A 19,512-nucleotide genomic window follows, 5' to 3' on the forward strand; every position below is an offset into this window, starting at 1 on the left:
CAAACGTTTGCCCAAAGTAACGCCCAAATATTCAAAGGAGTCAGTTTTATCCAGGGGCACATTATTCATTTCCACTCTAGCTTTCACTACTTTGTGTTTGTGCAAGACCATGAACTTCGTCTTATCGACGTTAACTACTAAATTATGGTCATTGCAGAACAAGATGAATCGATCAAGGGCACGTTGCAGACCAGATTGCGTTTTGGACAAAATTAAAGTGCCGTCTGCAAACATTAAAAGCGGAACCCTGGATCCAGCAAGAGTAGGTGCGTCCGTGGGATATTCAGTGTGGTATGAGATAACATTATTTATGAACAAAGAGACAATGGTAGGGGACAGAACACACCCCTGCCTTACTCCCTTGCTCACAGGAAAGCGGTCTGTTAACTCACCCTGCTGACCCCAACGTACTTGGGCGTAATGTTGATTCATGTTGTTTTACAATAAAAGATAAGATCTCAGTAGGCATCCCGGCTTCCCTCAGGGTATCCCACATCTTAGGGTGGGGGACTAAATCAAAAGCAGATTTAAGATCTACGAATGCTGCATAGAGTGTCCCCCCTGCTAAGACCACTGTGTTCCAGTATATCAACATGAATCTGGAGACTTGGTCGTCACCTGTTTACCCTACCTAGCACTAATCTCGCCACAATTTTTTGAAGAGTGTCTATAAGGCTTATGGGCCTGTAATTAGATGGACAGGCGCGATCCCCCTTTTTATAAATGGGGATTATTTCAGCCCCACGCCAGGATTCTGGAATGGGGCGCCTCTAGCCAAACCAAACCATTTACAAGGATATGGATGTATTTTATCCAGTTCTCCCGATCCGATTTATATAAATATCCGCCGGAATACCGTCCGGTCCAGGTGCTCTGCCTGCAGCCACTCCATCAAGAGCTCTCTCAATTTCCCCTAGTATAAAGGATAGGACTGAGTCCGTCTCTGCACAGGGCTGGTGGCCCTTTCTTCGGGCGATGAAAATTAAGCCCGATAGTGTGCGACCCATACTACTGGAGGAACGTTATTAACAGGAGCCGGGCCAGCACTAACCTTGTCCCATTTTATTAAGTGCCAGAACCAACACCAATTTTTCCCATTGGTTGCGTCTAGGAGGTCCCTCCATCTATTTTCATCAAAGGCCTTCTTTGCCCTAAATTGAGTGGCCTTGTAATCTGCCCTGAGTTCCCTTATCTCCTGCGTAGATCCCATCCGTACTGCTTGCGACAATTGTCTGAAAGCTAACTTGCATGCCCCATCATACCATTTTGCGGCTTTATGGATGGGGAGCACATTAGATCTTTTTATATTTTTTGTGAAATAGCTTTTCAGCTTAATAGTTAAAGAAAAAACAATGGTCCTTGACTATCAATTAGGAAAAAACTTTACATGAAAAACATTTCTGATTCGGAGAATGCAATTAAATCTGCATGCTTTGACTCAAGCTTGATAAGGGAGATAGAAGTCTTTTCTCAATTGGCTCTATATACATTAAATGTAAATGAAAGGGTACCCTGTAATGTCAGCAAAATCAATGAATTATCACCACACTCTGAAAATTTGTACTTCCTGAGAACTTACATATTTATTTAGTTTTTATAAAACAATAATGATCATAAACGGCGCAAGGACTATTGAGTATAGTCAGTGAGAAAGTAAAGGGTGCTCAAGTGTTTAGAAGAAGAAAGAAAAGCAATTAATATACAGTTCTGGTATTTACAAAAGGACAAAGCGGGCAACCTTCCGCTGTTAGTATGGGCCTGTCCACACGTTTTTTTGGGGTTAGGAGGGGGTGGGGACGTTATAGGTACAGGCACATTAGTAATAAAAGCGTTGACGTTTCGACCCTGGTGCTCATGGGGTATTTGGGGCCTCGGCGGCGGGTCTTCCTCAGGACGGGGGACAAGAAGGGAGGGGGGAAGGGGTTTAGGGCTGGCTTGGCCGTAGTCCAATTAATGGTCTGGATCGGACACCTAGAGTATAAAAAAGGGAGGTTGCTGTTAGAATGGTCTGACATCCAGTTGCCCTTGGGAGATGGGAACTGATAATGTTCCAATATCTTCTATACCCTACAGGTGATTTATCCCCTGGAAGCTTGAACTGAGCTTGAACTGAGTTCCCAGTTGACCAGCTTCATTGGTAATGTACCCTTCAGCAGTTATTAGACCACACTCCTGTAAATATTAAATTACAGACCATTCTAACAGCAACCTCCCTTTTTTATACTCTAGGTGTCCGATCCAGACCATTAATTGGACTACGGCCAAGCCAGCCCTAAACCCCTTCCCCCCTCCCTTCTTGTCCCCCGTCCTGAGGAAGACCCGCCGCCGAGGCCCCAAATACCCCATGAGCACCAGGGTCGAAACGTCGACGCTTTTATTACTAATGTGCCTGTACCTATAACGTCCCCACCCCCTCCTAACCCCAAAAAACCGTGTGGACAGGCCCATACTAACAGCGGGCCAGCTTTGTCCTTTTGTAAATACTAGAACTGTATATTAATTGCTTTTCTTTCTTCTTCTAAACACTTGAGCACCCTTTACTTTCTCACTGACTATACTCAATAGTCCTTGCGCCGTTTATGATCATTATTGTTTTATAAAAACTGTAAATAAATATGTAAGTTCTCAGGAAGTACAAATTTCCAGAGTGTGGTGATAATTCATTGATTTTGCTGACATTACAGGGTACTCTTTCATTTACATTTAATGTATATAGAGCCAATTGAGAAAAGACTTATATCTCCCTTATCAAGCTGGAGTCAAAGCATGCAGATTTAATTGCATTCTCTGAATCAGAAAAGTTTTTCATGTAAAGTTTTTTCCTAATTGATAGTCAAGGACCATTGTTTTTTCTTTAACTAATTCATACCCAGGTCCTTTGATTCTATGGGTAATACCCCATTGATTTAATGTTTTCAGCTTAATAAAGAGGGACTCATGGGCTTCTTAAAGGGTTGTAAAGCTAGCCTCGCTTGAGTCAAGAAGGGATAGGGCTACAAGAGACTCTTCAAGAGTGGACCTTATCTGTGCCATAGTGCCCTCATCCTCAGATACCCGTGTCCATTTTAGTCTTCGACAGTCGAGAGACATAACATCTGCCGTAGCAATCTCCGTGGCGCCCCTCCCCAGCGGGCGACCCTTAACCTCTAGAGTCAATGGCAATGGGTCGTGATCACTCTCTGGTCTATTTAAAACCTTCATATCCTTTAATCTTGACCACAATTGTAAGTTAATAAGAAAGTAGTCAATCCTGCTGCTACTTCTCCCATTATTAAAGGTGGGGTTACCTTTACCATCCAATATGGTTCTCCATTGACAGCTCAGAGCCCCCCTCAATTGTCAAACTTTTTAATTGCAATACGGCCTCCGTCCATTTAATGATTGGGGGAGCGTTAAAGACGGAACACCCCAACTCGCATCTTCATCGCTAGTAAGACTAGCGTCTTCTAGACCAAGGGGCTCAAACGTACAATTAAAATCCCCTGCAATAACCCTGTTACTTGTCCCTACCATTGACTTAATAAAATGATCTAGGCTAGAGATAGTCGGTGAGGCTTACCCTCCGCCATGCCTCTAGCGTAGACATTAACCAATTCAAAGTGACAAAGTAACGCCACCCATACAATATAATTATGCAATTATGCGAATGGAACGAATAGATTCCATACAAACAACTAGAACCATTATATTCCTGGTCGTTACTTGCTCTGCATCGCATGGCCCACCATTTTAATTTAAAGAATTACTCTGGTCAGCATAATTTTGCAAAACCAAGAGTGTGAGACCAGATTTGTTTTTTATCACAGCAAAGTTATTTGTAGACTAAAAGAGGAGTCCATTATTTTGTTTGTTACTTCTGAGCACCCATATAGCTAACATCTTATGTTAGTGAAACCAAGCACTGCAAAGAGATGCCAACCTGGAGCAAGGGAGGTGACAGGAGGAGCAATGCTACACAAGCACAACCAATTGTGTGTAAACATAGGCAGGAGGTGAGGATACAGGCGAGAGCACAAAGTAAATACAGAGGCTGCACACAGAAGGGGGACACACAGAGATGCAGACAAGAGGGAATACAAACAGAATTGAAATGTGGGTGTAAATGACACAGTATTTCTAAACATCAAGCACTGAGCACACAAAATCAGCTACCTAGCAGTGGCCGCAACTCAGAGCATGTCCCAGGATTCGAGGGAGGTAAGCAATAAGGACCGAGACACGAGGGTATGAGGGAAGAAGAGCTAAAAGCAGAGGGAGTAAGGCAATGGAGGGAGTGCATCCCGGGGGGAGGGGGGGGGGGGGAAATGAAGGTACAATGGAGAAGATGGAAATGGGGTGAGATAAGGGGAAAGAAAATGGCAGGGCAATAGAAAAGCGACAAAAAGGTGGAAGGAGACAAAATGGGAGAAAGGAGTGAAAGTTTGAGCAAGGTAAGTAACGAGAAATGGAGAGAAAAGCAAAGCCAAGAGAAGACGCAAGACCAAGTCAATGGAGGGGAGAAGGGAAAGAGGAAGAAGGGAAAGTAGAGGACGGGTGATGTAGAATGACAAGGCGGGGAAGAGAGGTACTGGGTGAGTGGCGAGGGTAAGCAGAGAAAGGGGCAGGGAGGGAACATAACGGGCCATTAAAGAAGAAGACCCATGAGGGAAGACGGTACGAACAAGAAATAATTGAAGCAACAGGAAAGAAAGTCCAATTTAACAAGAAGAGTTGAAAGATTGAAGAAAGTGGAAGAGCAGGGTTAATACCATAGCATGCAGAGAGACATAATGCAGTAGCAGCCAGTCCTCGATGGCAAACATGCAATCCAATACACAGTTATTTAAGTCAGCAACCGAAGCCCACAGTTATTTAAGTCAGCAACCGATTTTTATTTATTTTCATTGCCCCATCTTTCACACATGCTTATATAACATGCATAGACCCGGCACGTTCATACATGTACACAAATCTCGTGTACCATTGACATGACAAGTATTTGTCAGCGACCGTATAAATGTGAGCCATCAAATGCTATAAAGTTATTGATAACTAGGTACACTCAGGGACACATAAAAGGCAGCACAAAAGCAGTCGTGCAAGAAAAACCAAAGCATGCCACCGACCCCAGCAATGAAGCTAAATCAGGTGTAGAGTGGAAAGTTAAGATCAGTAGCTTAGGATGAGTCACTTCTGCAAACATCGAGGGAATGCTCTTCGTGGTTTCAACACTTCCACCACCCAAATGTTGTGGTTCACTAACTGCCTCACTAGCCAATAAACCTTCATATCTTCATCTCTTTCCTGTACAATGATTACTTACGAGTATGTGTGGCACCTGCATCTCTTGATCCCTCTGGTTTTAAATACTGTGCTGGTAAGCGGCCACTGTAATCTCGTACAGTCTCCTTGGCACCTGTAGGAATAACCACATCTGTCTTTTGTAAAAACGGTCTTGCACACGCACTAATTCCCACAGATTTTCTCACGAAGAGTCATTAGTAAAAGTGTCTATCAGTAGCTCACAAGAAAATGCAGCTAAACATCACCAACCAATGACATAAAATCCAGCAACATATCACACACACCTGAACCACCAACAATCACAAGCAAGCAACCAATCAATCACAGCAACCTATGAGCAAACATACTTAACCAGCAGCCACCAACATCTGATCCTTATCAGTAACAACCCAAAGCGCATTATTAAACATGAATAGACAATCGCCATTCCCACAGCCTGAGCCTCAGCAAAAAGAACAGACTACAAGCAACCCACAGCTCAGCTCAAGTACAACCACCAGACCAGCCTCACTAAACTACAAATTACTGACTGTAAATACTAACCCCATCTACACCCACCATGACTGAACCTCATGCACCGTGCTGTGGCATAATTCGAAAGCAAACCTTGACCAACCTAAACATTATCATCAGTAGTAACTATGAAAACAACATTAGCACATGAAATGTCGCACTAACATGAACATACAAAAGAAACCCACCAAGAAGAAGACACAGACTGATACCCAGTCTAACGACGACCTGACACAACTAGCACACATAGATGACCCAAACCTACCATCAAACCACTATTGGATCCTACAGGTGCATAATAGGAACAAAACTCTCCAATAGACAACCAGGACCTGGCAACATCAGTGTAAAAATTTACCACCTAACAACAATTAATCGAACGCAACCTTTTGACACAGTACCATCAATTATAACCGCTGTACCTACATCAGGAAACAAACCCAAGAAATATCTCAATAAGATACAATCCATTATCAAAAGACACTGACACTAGCCTAAGAACCTAATGCTGTGAATCAGCCGCATGGCTGGCTTTTCAAGCACCAGCCTTTGACCTCACCCACCAGTAGCTAACTAGAAGGCCACTTATGGCAGTAGCCCATAACATAACTCACCATACACTTCAACCCATGATCAACTTTCAATGGCATCAACAGTGGACCTGACCTTCAACCAGTCTTCTAGAGAGGACCAGACAAATGATTCTTAAATCAGTTTATTTGTTCCTGGTAGCTGAGTACATAGAAACAGACACACACTGATACCAAATCAGAAGTAGTAGATGTTAAGTGCACAGCCTTTGGCTTCCCCTGACCCTCCAGCACTCTAAATGCTTAAAATACTTATGGATCACCACAGTCGACACAGACCGCTGGAAAGATGGGCATGGGGAGAAGCAAGTAGAAGATACTACACATTTTCCTCCATTTCAAAATAAACAACCACGATGGGATGCAGGGTACCATATAATGAATAAACAACATTTACTCAAGCCAAACACGAACCCAACCTAAATAACACATAATATGTAAAGTATATATACAAATCTTAAACCACAACTATGACGAGTACGAACACAAAATTAACAGAGCATAATCATTCACACTTACCCAACAGCAAATGGTCATCGCAACCTGTACAACGACACACCACTGACAGCAAAACTCCAACCACGGACACCACACAAGGCAACACCTTTGCTCCTCATTTTTGCTAAACATGTATGTTCACACACCTTGGCCACAACTTGCGCCCAAACAGATGGGAAAAGCCCTATCCACATACACCAAGAGGTATACCACTTGGTAAAGTTTGCACCTCCATTCACAACAACTCACATATTCAAACTATATAGCAGAAAAAACAGCAATCACCTCTTCCAGAAAGAATAAGGTAAGAACACCAAGCAAGACTCCACAGTTAGCCAAGCTGAGTTGACAGCAGAACAAAGTGCAGCAAGCATACGCACATCATTGAAAAATGTATGAAAAAATCTTTTACATCAAGTCAAACTGTATTAGAAAATTTTAAGTATTTTTTTTTTATGCAACACCACAAAACCCCAGATATTGAATGAAGATGAAAACAAAATAAATCCTTTATATCTGCTGTAGAAAAAAACACAGCCGCTCTCTTTTGACATGAGAATACCGGGGGACGCCAAATTTCAGCACGAACATAAAGAATGTCAATCTGCATGGTAACAATCCACAGAACAGGTCATGTCCACACTCTCAAGACTAACCCATGGGCAGCTTGAATTTGTCCCAGAGGCAGGTACTTTAGATTTTTTTTCTATACAAAATTGTCCCAGGCTAAAATAGGACTGGGCTTACGATACGCTGAAAAAGGACAATAAAATATTGATACAACAGTTTATTTCAGGATTTCCTGAGGTTTGTTATGTTTGAACACAAACAACCGACCTTACCAGACTACAGCATCATGCTGCACAGAAACAATAGCACATTGGTGGTGAGACTAGCATAGCACCTCATAAAGGAGGAGTGCCTGCAGCCACCTGCAACTCCACAGTTAACATAAAATCACCCATGTTCAACAACACACCTTGCCACAAGGCTCCTCAAGGCTTTGCTGTTTGCCCCGTTTGGCACTTTTTCATCCTTGTCAACAAGAAAACCAGGAGTGCATCACGGTTCGTATTCACTTTCAGCAGCCACCCAAAATTAAAGCAAAGCCTGGAGCACTAAATATGGCTTGATATGAAAAGCTTGTAGAATTTAGCTGGTAAGTTCTAGAGAATAAGACAAGTAGACACAAATCATAGCCTTCCGACAAAACATGTACCACACAGATTAGATGCAGATCTTACAGATACCCTGCAAGACAGCCTTCAGAAAAAAGCAATACTAAAGTCAACGTGTCTTGGCTGTATTACCCAGGAACCAAACGAATGGCTTTCCTCCTTCCTTGCTTTGCGCATGCTTTATCTCTTAATTTACTGTTCCAAAATAAGCACCAGCCATCTTGAAAAGACAAAATAATAATAAAGTGTTCCAAAAAGTTGGCCAATACCATCCTCAACCTGAACCCACCACTACAAACCATGGTAAAACAGATGAAGGTATTAGACCATGTCTCCATTATCCACTCACGGCCATCAAGCAACAATCAACCCACTATTGCAAAGCATCATGACCCAACTTTCTATCAAACCATTTGAAAATCAACCCAAAGTCTTCTCTCCAAGTTTTTAATCAGACCCAGCATAAAACAACCTACGGACCATGCCTTAACCATAACATCACCACCATCCATCTGATCCACCAGAAACCCATGATCTAACCACACCAAGATCACCCTGATATTGTGCTAGACCAGCACCAACTTAGGAACAAAACCTCTGTAGTAGTAGGTTATGCACCAACTTAAAGACCACCAACCCACAATTCCAAACACACCAGCAAGTGTTGAAAATCTAATCCCATCATATGCAAACACCTTAAAATCAACTCATGATCTGATATCCTACAGTGCATAACTCAAACTCAAACAGAAATGTATGACATGCAACAGTCAAAAAGAAGCAAGCTATGATCAAACTTTCGATCAACATCAGCAATATCATGCCTCATCAATATCACAACTTGAGCACAGAGCATGAACACACAATTATCCACAACAACAGGGTTAAAATGAAATAATTACCATAGTTTGAAATCAGCAAATTCATTATCTGTTGGTGGCCATGTAGTGCAGCAATATGCAGAGGGGTGTAACCCTGGGGAGAGAAGGAGACACTTCATGTTCGTGGTGGTATGGTATAGTATGGGTACCTATGTGCTTTCTGCAAGGACAAAACAAATCAACTGTCTCATAGCTGCTTTCAAAGAAGATGTGAGCTGTAATGCAAGTGCTTGCCCTCAATAGTACTCTAGAAGAAGTGTGGGATTCTTAGCTTGTTCCTCCCTTGCCAGCTGAACCGGGGCGGGGGGGAGAAGAGCGTGAAAATAATAGAAACAATAGGCACACTAAATGTAGGAGAAGGACAAGGATGGAGAAAACAGAAAAGGAGTGAACTACAGACATGAGAAGCTTCATAGGGAGACAAAAAGTGAATAAGATGAGAAATGACAGAAGTCAAAGAACAAAAAATGAAAAGTAAAATACAGAAGAAAGGAAAAACTCAAAGGAAATTGTAAGAGTCAACATTTCTTGAGAAAATGGTGGTGGTGGGATGACTGGAAATTGATCAATTGTTGAATAGGGGTGAACCCCATTGTGAGCGGTTGTGGTAAAAAGTGACATTGGCAGTAGTAGGAAGTGAATGGGGGGGGGATTCTGGGAGTGGTGACGATTGCCTGGTCTCAGAACTGTGTACAATTCCAAGGCATTGGGGAAAAAATGCTTGTAGGTCCACTTAGCCCTACATCATTGTGATATTGATAAAAGGAGTGCTACTGAATTGCTTAACAATAAATAATCTTTATTTGACAATTATAATAAGACATACCTATTGGTGAATGTGCCTGCCACATTATGTTGTAGCATGGGTTTGTAAACATAGCCGATTCTTTCCATAGGGGTAACAGAGTGCAGTACACATCACCTAAGACAGATATCAATAAATTGAGAACTAGAAAATAGAAATACTGTGGGACATTCGTACTGGAGAGGGATGTATGCAGCTAACCTATTCTGTACTGGAAGCAAGTTTTCAATCTTTGTTGAAATATAAGAGAGGACATATGAGAAAAAGCTTGGTTAACAACTAGTTTTCCTTGTAAGGGGGTTGCCAAAAGACAAACATTTAAGTCCAGGAGATACAAGGAGAAACTGGTTTGAAGAGATTTTGCTGTAAGAACAGGCTAATCATTCAGTTAACAAGACAAATGTAGAAAGTGCAGTCCCTTCAGATGCAGATTTTCCCTGCCATAGTTTTCCATATGCAGGAAAAAATAATCAACATGAAGTTGGTTTGTTTTCAGAAAAACTCCCAACTTTGTTTTTCTTTTCTGAAAAGTGAAAAAGAATGCCAAGTGGGATGTATTGATGTGCAGGCCACTTAGAATTTATTTCTGATTAAAGTGTTCCAACTCTTAACTTTGGTTTTTTTTCTTCTGAAAAGTGAAAAAGAATGCTGAGTGGGTTGTACTGAAATGGCAGGCCGCTCAGAATTCCTTTCTGATGAGTGTTCCCACCCTGTCGTCACTTATCAAAAATAAACCTCCTGTTTTAAACTTAACCTGAATAGGGTATGCGGTCTGCTGCAGGGCTCTCACTAGCCGGCAGAATCAGTGGACTACTTGCCGGGGTCTAAATGAGTTTTGTACTCCTCCCAGTAATGCAATGGGGAGCCATGGAAGGTTCAATCTTCCCAAACTGGGATATAAGAAGAGCAGTGATTCAGTAATGACCAAGGAAGACTATTCAAGAAGAGATTGCCTAGATAAGCCTCATGGTCGACCAAGTTTAATGAAACCAGAAAGTGCCCAGTTTGGCACTTTCTTTCATCCTGGTCAACAAGAAAACCAGGAGTGCGTCAGGGTTCGTATTCACTTTCAGCAGCCACCCAAAATTAAAGCAAAGCCTGGAGCACTAAATATGGCTTGATATGAAAAGTTAGTAGAATGTAGCTGGTAAGTTTTACAGAATAAGACAAGTAGACACAAATCATAGCCTTACGACAAAACATGTACCCCACAGATTAGATGCAGATCTTACAGATACCCTGCAAGACAGCCTTCGCAAAAAAGCAATACTAAAGTAAACATGTCTTTGCTGTATTACCCAGGAACCAAACTAATGGCTTTCCTCCTTCCTTGCTTTGCGCATGCTTTATCTCCTAATTTACTGTTCCAAAATAAGCACCAGCCATCTTTTCCCTGCCATGGTTGCCCATATGCAGGAAAAAATCATCAACATGAAGTTGGTTTGTTTTCAGAAAAACTCCCAACTTTGTTTTTCTTTTCTGAAAAGTGAAAAAGAATGCAAATGGGATGTATTGATGTGCAGGCCACTTAGAATGTATTTCTGATTAAAGTGTTCCAACTCTTAACTTTGGGTTTTTTTCTTCTGAAAAGTGAAAAAGAATGCCGAGTGGGTTGTACTGAAATGGCAGGCCACTCCGAATTCCTTTCTGATGAGTGTTCCCACCATGTCGTCACTTATCAGAAATAAACCTCCTGTTTTAAACTTAACCTGAATAGGGTATGCGGTCTGCTGCAGGGCTCTCACTAGCCGGCAGAATCAGTGGACTACTTGCCGGGGTCTAAATGAGTCTTGTACTCCTCCCAGTAATGCAATGGGGAGGCATGGAAGGTTCAATCTTCCCAAACTGGGAGATAAGAAGAGCAGTGATTCAGTAATGACCAAGGAAGTCTATTCAAGAAGAGAGTGCCTAGATAAGCCTCACAGTCGACCAAGTTGAATGAAACCAAGAGGTTGAGTAGAAATACTGGACATAACTAACTCTTATTAAGAATATGCCACTCATAATGCATCCCAAAACCCAGCCAGCTGTGCATTTTGATTGCTTAGGTAGTTGATGGCAAATCCTCAAGTTGGAGATATTTGGTTTCTTGAGGTGTGGAACGGATCCAATTTCTGAGATTACAAATAAGGAAGGCCTTGACATTTTAAGAAGGATCCGTGTTTTACTAAGGCGGTACAATCTTGGATCTGTTTAGCTATAACAGTATCACTAGCATATGAGGCACGCTTCTGTGATGAAAATAAGAAGTGATAGGAAGTATTTCACGAAAAGTTACCAATGGGGGTATGCTCAATGTTAATAAAGTGAGGTGTCGTAATCAAAAAAATCTTTGAAGAAAGAGGTTTCAGACAACAATTTCTGAATTTAGTAAAACAAACTAAGTTGAACAGAACTTCAAGGTGATGTAGACAAATGTATCTATTTGTGAGGTTTATACTATTTGAGTGTGAAAAGGACAGTCGTGAGACAGAGGCAGACGTATCTCTTATTTGCAGTTTTAAACCTTTTAATCAAAATTTGGCCCTAAATACCGCCAAGATTTGTAACACGACTGTGTGACAAGTGTTAGTGACAACAGGCAGTGAAAAGTGGTGGTAAGAATGAAGCATCAGCGTCATCATGGTGGCTAAATCTCAATAACAATAACTTGATGTGCAGCTCGGGAATAAAATATTTTTTGCAATCAATTAAGTAGTGACCTTGTAAAGTTTTCTCAACAAGTTTCCAATATGACTATGGCAATTGGATGCATCGCAAGCTGGTAAAGGCATAAACACTTAACTATGTACTTTGTGTTGGGGGTATGATGATGCGGTAGACAGCAAAGAGAAATGCAACAAAGGGATATAGGAGTTAGAGTCTTGGATAATGGAACACTAAGGTGAATAAAATTGATAGGCATGCGAGAAGAGCAATACTCACTCCCTGTCAGCAAGCGCCACAAGAAGTATACGAGGGGAGAGAAAAATTGAGAAACAACAGTTATAATATATACTGAGCCACACAGATATAATGCAGAGGCCCTGAACAACCTAACACAATATACATGATCCGAAAAAGAACAAATGTTGCATAATATCACAACAAATCCAACACCCACATTCAACAATACATTGCATACCAGTGCAACATACTCACAGCACTTAAAAACACATGATTTTGCTCACTAAAGCAGGAGGTAGGACACATATCACAAATACTACATAGCATCATGCAAACAGATGAAGTCAACAGAGCTACAAAATAAGGCGAACACCGGTAAACATCCCCTCTAATATCAAATGTTGCTGACCAGTACAAACCATCAAAACTTAGAGAAAACTAATAACATGTACAAGACTGGCACAGTACATCAAAATGTGAAGTATTTTTATACTGCACACTGTGAAGTGGTCTATCTGTGACCACATGTGTGAACCTACGGAATTTGCTTCTAATGAAAGGTGCCACTTTAAAAGACGCAGAGCCTGTAGCTCCAACAGCATTGGGAGCTTCATACACAGCATACCAATGTGTATCAAGCTTGTGGGTGAGATGGACAAAGAATATGCATTTCTGCTGGGAATGCAATTATTGTTTTCAGTTTTGTGCCATTTATAAAGTTTGTTGTGTGATAACAAGCCTGGCGGAAAGGACGAGTAATAGAAAATTAGAAATTGATGGGGAAAGAAGTTGTGGAGTTACGTGGGCCACGAAAAAAGTGTATCATAAATGAAGGTTGAAACGGAATTATTTTGTGGAGTCTGACATGCGACATCTACAAAATACATTTTATTGATGCAGTGGGCACATTCATACAAATTCTGTTACTTCTTTACTCCTAGTTTTTTTAGGCTCCCTTTCTCAACTCTCATGGAATATACTTTCTTTTTCACGTGAGGTGACCAGAGCATCTCTGCATAGGCATACTCTACCACTTTTAAAGACTAGGAGGAGACTGCATCCCTGCCTGTGGATAGGCCGCTCTCCTCCCTCATGCCCCCAACTTCCAGAGCTCACTAGATTGGGTGCAGCATATCTTTGAAGGAGTGAGCCTAGCATGCCTAAAGAATACATCTAGAACTGGTACCCAAAGAGGAAAGTACATAGCACCTACTGTCAAAGGTTATCAAAGGAATTAACTATCTTCTAAGTGAAGATAGTTAATTCCTTTGAGAAAGCTGCTTGGAGCGAGTCGGACGCTCCGGCAGCTAACCTCCGCACAAAGAAGCTGACGCGGACACAGGAGACGAGTGAGGATCTTCAAGCTACCGACCAAGTAAGGAGTGTGATACGGAGCAAGGAGGCTGGCAGTAGCCTTACACATCTCAAATGCCTATTCGCTAACTAACGAAAAGCTTCTTGCTGTATAACATAATGATTTACAGTCTGAGGAGTTTGATTGTCCACAATCATATGATGTGTATGTTATATTGTGTATGATATATTGCGTCCAGCATTCAGAAAGCGGACCACTCGGGGAAAGAAGTTTTTAAGGTAGTCCAATCCTTCTTTAAGCCAAGAGCTATTGAGACGGAGGTGTCTTCAACTCGTGCGATGACATTTCCAACTTTTTTGATAGTAAAATTCAAAAGGTATATGACACCTTCTCTGCCCCGACTGTGACAGAGAGGTCAGATTCTACTCTAGCCAGTGTACCTCCTCCATCGTTTTCATCTTTTTCTCAAATTTCACATCAGGAGGCGCTGGCAGAGATTGGAACATGTAAATCAGGGTCCCCTGACGATCCCTGCCCCCCAAAACTCTGGAAGATGATTGCACACTCCTTAGTCACCACACTCACCCATGTCTGGAACTTATCCCTCACAACCGGAATTTTTCCAGACTGTTGGAAGCATGCTACGCTGCTCCCCTTGAAAAAAAAAAATCCTCTGGAGCTCCGGGGGATCTTAGCAATCTTAGGCCAATCTCATTACTGCCTGCGCCAGGAAAAATGCTGGAGAAACTGATCCAACGCCAACTGAATAAGTTCATTGAAGGAAACTATGTACTACACGAAACTCAGTCAGGCTTTCGGTCGGGCTTCAGCACCGAGACGGCCCTCATAGAGGTAGCAGAGACGATCAGATGGTCATTAGATTCAGGAGCATCAGCAATGCTGGTGCTCCTGGATCTATCTGCGACTTTCGACACGGTCTAAGTGAGTTCTTGAGGCAAGATGGCCGCTGACAGTCTGTCGGGGTGAGGACGCGCTTCTTACCTGCTCCCTCGCTCAGGTTTTCGCGTAAAAGTTAAGAGAGGAGAAGAATGGAGAAGAATGGACCGCAATGCTTTTGAAAAGCGATTATTTGTGATGCGCAGCGGTTCCCCAAATCACGAAGTGTAACGGGCTGAAGAGCGATTGATGTGGTTTTCCACGAACGTGAGAGCGGAGGCACTAGCCCTCCCGACGGTGGAGGAGGTGCTGACTCGAGCATTGGCTACTGCTCGTCAGCTGATGGTGAAGGCGAGCGGCTGGAGAAAACAGTACCGGCAGTGGCAGCAGCTGAAGCGGTATCGGCAGCAAAGTTCAGCAGGGGCTTCATCCACGAGCTGGCGCTCAATGGCGCCAAAGATTTCAAAAACGCTGAGGGAGGAGAAAGCTGCTTGGAGCGAGTCGGACGCTCCGGCAGCTAACCTCCGCACAAAGAAGCTGACGCGGACACAGGAGACGAGTGAGGATCTTCAAGCTACCGACCAAGTAAGGAGTGTGATACGGAGCAAGGAGGCTGGCAGTAGCGTGGGGGAGAGGCTGAAAAAAAAAGACAAAACCAGGGCGGCATTGGTAACGAAAGGAAACAGGGGAAAAGTACTGGAACAGGGGAACCTGAGGCAGCCACTGGTTTCAGAAGCTTTCTTCCCGGTAATTACAGCCAGCTCTCATGTAACGCTTGGCTCAACTATTCCTCAGACAGATTTTGGCGGTGCTGTGGCCTTAGATCCGGATAACGGACCAGATAATGGACCTAATATGAGGGAGATAGGCAGCAACTCATTGGTAACCAGTACTCTAACACAGTCTGAACATGTGGGAGCCTTAATTAAGAAGGCGCACAGGAATGCTGAGCCGACACAAGCTGTTTTGATGCAGGAGAGTGAGCAGAATGCGGAGACTGTGGAGATTCCCACTGGACAGGGTAAACAGTCTCATGAGTCAGGAGGGGAACTTCTTCCTGATACTGGGAAAGCTACTGGGAATGGGAATGGGAATGCTGGAAATAACGACAATGCCCAAATTTACACAAATGTTAAGCATGGCTATATAGAGAATGCTAGCTTCCCGCACCATGCTGAAGAGACTACTGTGCTTACAGACCCGGGATCAGATAATGCTATGATTTTGACGGAGGTACTATCAGAGGCATTAAGGGAAGAGCAGAGCAATATTAACACTTCCAGTACCTTTGTTGCTATTGAGGGCTTCAGTAATGACACCAACGCATCTAAGCAGTTGGAGAGGGGGTTAGGTGCTGTGGGATCTGGTGATGGAAACGGAAATGATAACTTGAGCAAGTTGATTGGTATCGACCCTAAGGTCGTGATTTCTTTAACTGGTTCTCCTTCTGACGAATGGTATTGACTAAAAAAAGGAGAAGAGCAAAAGGATCTATAAGCCCAGCAGCCATAGATGTAGCAAAGAGACTCGATTGGGACTATGCAGCTACATCTCAAATGTATAAAGATGGAGTCGGGAGTATAGATGTGTCCTTAGGGTCTTTACGGCTGACTGAGGAGAGAGTTAGGCAAGGTTCACCCGAGTCTCAGACCCAAAACCAGGAGCAGCCTCAACGCCAAAAATCGCCCTTGGGGTTCGAAATGATGTACTCAATGCTCAAACAAATACAGACGGAGGCAAGGGTAGAGAGTCAGAGAGCCAGACAGGAAAGTAAAAAGATACAAAATGCTCTTCGAAAGGTAAACAAAGCGTGCACAGAGCTGGCAGGGAGAGTCACAGAGGTGGAAGAAAGAACGGGGTGCCTGGAAGATGAAATGAAGGGATGGAAGGAATTCAGACAAGACCAAGAGAAAATGAACAATGATGTATTATGGAAACTCGAAGATTTCGAGAATAGGCAGCGGAGAAACAATGTCAGACTCTTAGGTATTCCGGAGGGAAGGGAGGGTCAGGACGCAAGAGCCTACATAATCGAATTTCTCAAGGGGGCTCTCCCAGATATAAAAGGCTGGAACTGGGAAGCTGAGATTCAGCGTGCCCATAGGTTTCCTTTTATACAGAGAAAGGGTGATGGATTAAAAAAGCCTAGAGCATTTTTAATATATGTGGGCAACTTCTTATTGAGAGAGGAGATAATGGCCAAAGCAAGACCACAAGCAAAGTGCAGATACCAGGAGGTAGAGTTCTTTGCTAGACCTGACTTCTGCCATACAACGGTAGAACGTAGGTGGAGACTTCGGGAGCTGATAGCTCCATTTCAGAGAATTGGGTGTGAGGCATACCTAATGTTCCCTAGTAGGCTTAAAGTGGTTAAGGACGGCCAGTTTAAGATCTTTTATTCTGAGGTCAGAGCAGCTGAATTTTTGACATGGCTCAAGGAAAGGACCCCGCAGAACAGTGCACACTCTCAGGACTTAGTGGTAGACTTACCCGCTAAAGGCAGTAGGATATAAAAAAAAAAAAAAAAATTTCCAGACCTCTGAAAAAATTCTATAGAAGCACAAGAAATGTTATATAAATGTGTAGATGTCAACAATGAGCATTTTCTACGCAGAGGGTTTGTGACACGATAAGAGCGGGGGGGGGGGGGGGGGGAGGCGTGGGACCCAAACAGACGCAGCTGTCACATCTAGGTCCGATGGACCTACTTGCCTGTAGGGGGGGTGGGATAGCCGGGGTGGGGGGAAAGGGTGGGAGACACGGGGGGGGGGCAAGGAGCGTAAAACAAATAAGAAATGTATAATACAGGAAATATTGCAGAATAAGGGGAATAATGAAACAGAAGGAAGCTTTGTGTTCGTTGTGTTATATAAAGCCGTGGCTACAATGTGTAACCTGTTCTTTTTTTATTATATGATTAAAACTGTGATTGTTTTTGTTAAAAACCCCGGATGAGTATACGAATAATGACATGGAATGTCTGTGGCCTTAATGATAAGACCAAAAGGCAGAAGGCAGCTGTTTTGATTAAAAGTTTAAAAATAGACTTTCTACTACTCCAAGAGACACATATACAACTGTCTGAAATTAGGCTGTTAGACCAGTTGGGTCTTACGGTTCTAGCATACTCTAGGCAGGGAAGTAGGAATAGGGGTGTTGCGGTTATGGCAAGGCAAAGAGGGGTTACTACCAGGAAAAAATGGGAGGATGTATGGGGCAGATGGGCCTTGATAGAATGCTTGGTCGGAGAAACATGGGTCACTCTTGGATCTATTTATGGGTCTACAGGAGATGATCCAGAGATCTTCGAAGAAATTGATATTGAGCTGGCAACCTGGGCCCCATTTATAGTGATAGGAGGAGATTTTAATATCAATGGAGCAGGGGGATTGGGGCTGGGGCTGGGACCCCCAATTAACTATAAGGGAAGGAAGAAAAGAGTTTTTAAAGCAGTTGCTAACTTAGCTAGAAACAATGGCTTGATTGATGTATGGGACACCCTTAACCCTGGTCAAGATGGTTTCACATATTACTCAGCACCCCATAGGGTAAGTGTCAGACTAGACTATTTTTTAGTTAACAACCAAGGTGTGGACGGGATAGATATCGAAAGAATGCCAAGGTTGTTATCGGACCATAATCCTCTTATAACTACTTTGAAAGATATGACAGTGGCAAGGAAGGTTTCGGAGTGGTCCTTTGAAAAGGCTTTTTTAGTGGAGGACGCATATATCCAACATATGAGGAGATGGATTACTGAGTTCTTGGATATAAATAGGCATACAGCACCCGTAGGAACAGTGTGGGATTGTTTTAAAGCCGGTGTGAGGGGCGAGACCATTAGTTATGGGGTTAGGAAAAGGAAACAGGAGAAAGAAAGAAGTGAGGGGGTAAGGAGGGAGCTACTGCGGGCGGAGGAGGAATTGAACAGTAGGACCAATCAAACTGATAATGATGCTCCAACGAATTCCGCATACCTTAAACTCGTAAAACTGCGAATGGAGGAGGAAGAACAGTTAGCAGAAAGAGCAGCCAAACAATATACTGTAAATAGGGAGAACTGTTACGAGTTGAACGAAAGGGTGGGTAAAATGTTAGCAGCTAGAACTAGGCAGCAGGTGTCCTTTGGGGAGATAAAAGCAATTAAAGATAGTTCAGGAGCGACTGTAACCAATGCACAACAAATAAGGGAAGTCTTTAGGCTTTTTTACACGGATCTATATTCTGAAAGTGATATAAAAGACCCTGAAGATATAATTGAGTATTTGAACTGTCATGAGGGGGTACAGCTGGAGGAAGTAGAGAAGAAGAGGATTGACAACATGCTAGAATTAGAGGAGGTAAAAGCAGCTATGAAGAGTTTACCATCAGGAAAGGCAGCTGGTCCGGACAAAATCCCGCTAGAGTTCTATAAGGTATTCTGGGAGGAGATACGTGGAGATATGTTATATACTATGAAACAGGCACAGAAGGGAATTTCAATACCAGGCACTTGGTCGGAGGCTGAAATTGTGGTTATTCTTAAGAAAGGGAAAACGCCAACTAACCTAGGGTCATACAGACCGATTACTCTTATGAATACGGACACTAAGATCTATTCAAAAGCACTGGCAACAAGATTTGCCAGTGTAATAACACCTTTAGTTACTAACAATCAACATGGCTT

At 42.8% G+C, this 19,512-nt stretch overlaps 1 pseudogene across 1 annotated transcript in view; it reads right to left on the minus strand.

Annotated features, from left to right (window-relative positions):
* Positions 1 to 19,512, minus strand: part of LOC147706093 (ankyrin repeat domain-containing protein SOWAHA-like) — a 107,985-nt pseudogene that overhangs the window by 3,908 nt on the left and 84,565 nt on the right. The window contains exons 9-10 of the transcript XR_015297615.1: positions 8,965 to 9,037; positions 5,303 to 5,395 (exon numbers count right to left, since the gene is read on the minus strand). The product of XR_015297615.1 is annotated as an ankyrin repeat domain-containing protein SOWAHA-like (transcript). The remainder of the gene's footprint in view (positions 1 to 5,302; positions 5,396 to 8,964; positions 9,038 to 19,512) is intronic.

This window comes from Lissotriton vulgaris, chromosome 7 (genome assembly GCF_964263255.1).
Source record: "Lissotriton vulgaris chromosome 7, aLisVul1.2, whole genome shotgun sequence".
Lineage (NCBI taxonomy): Eukaryota > Metazoa > Chordata > Amphibia > Caudata > Salamandridae > Lissotriton > Lissotriton vulgaris.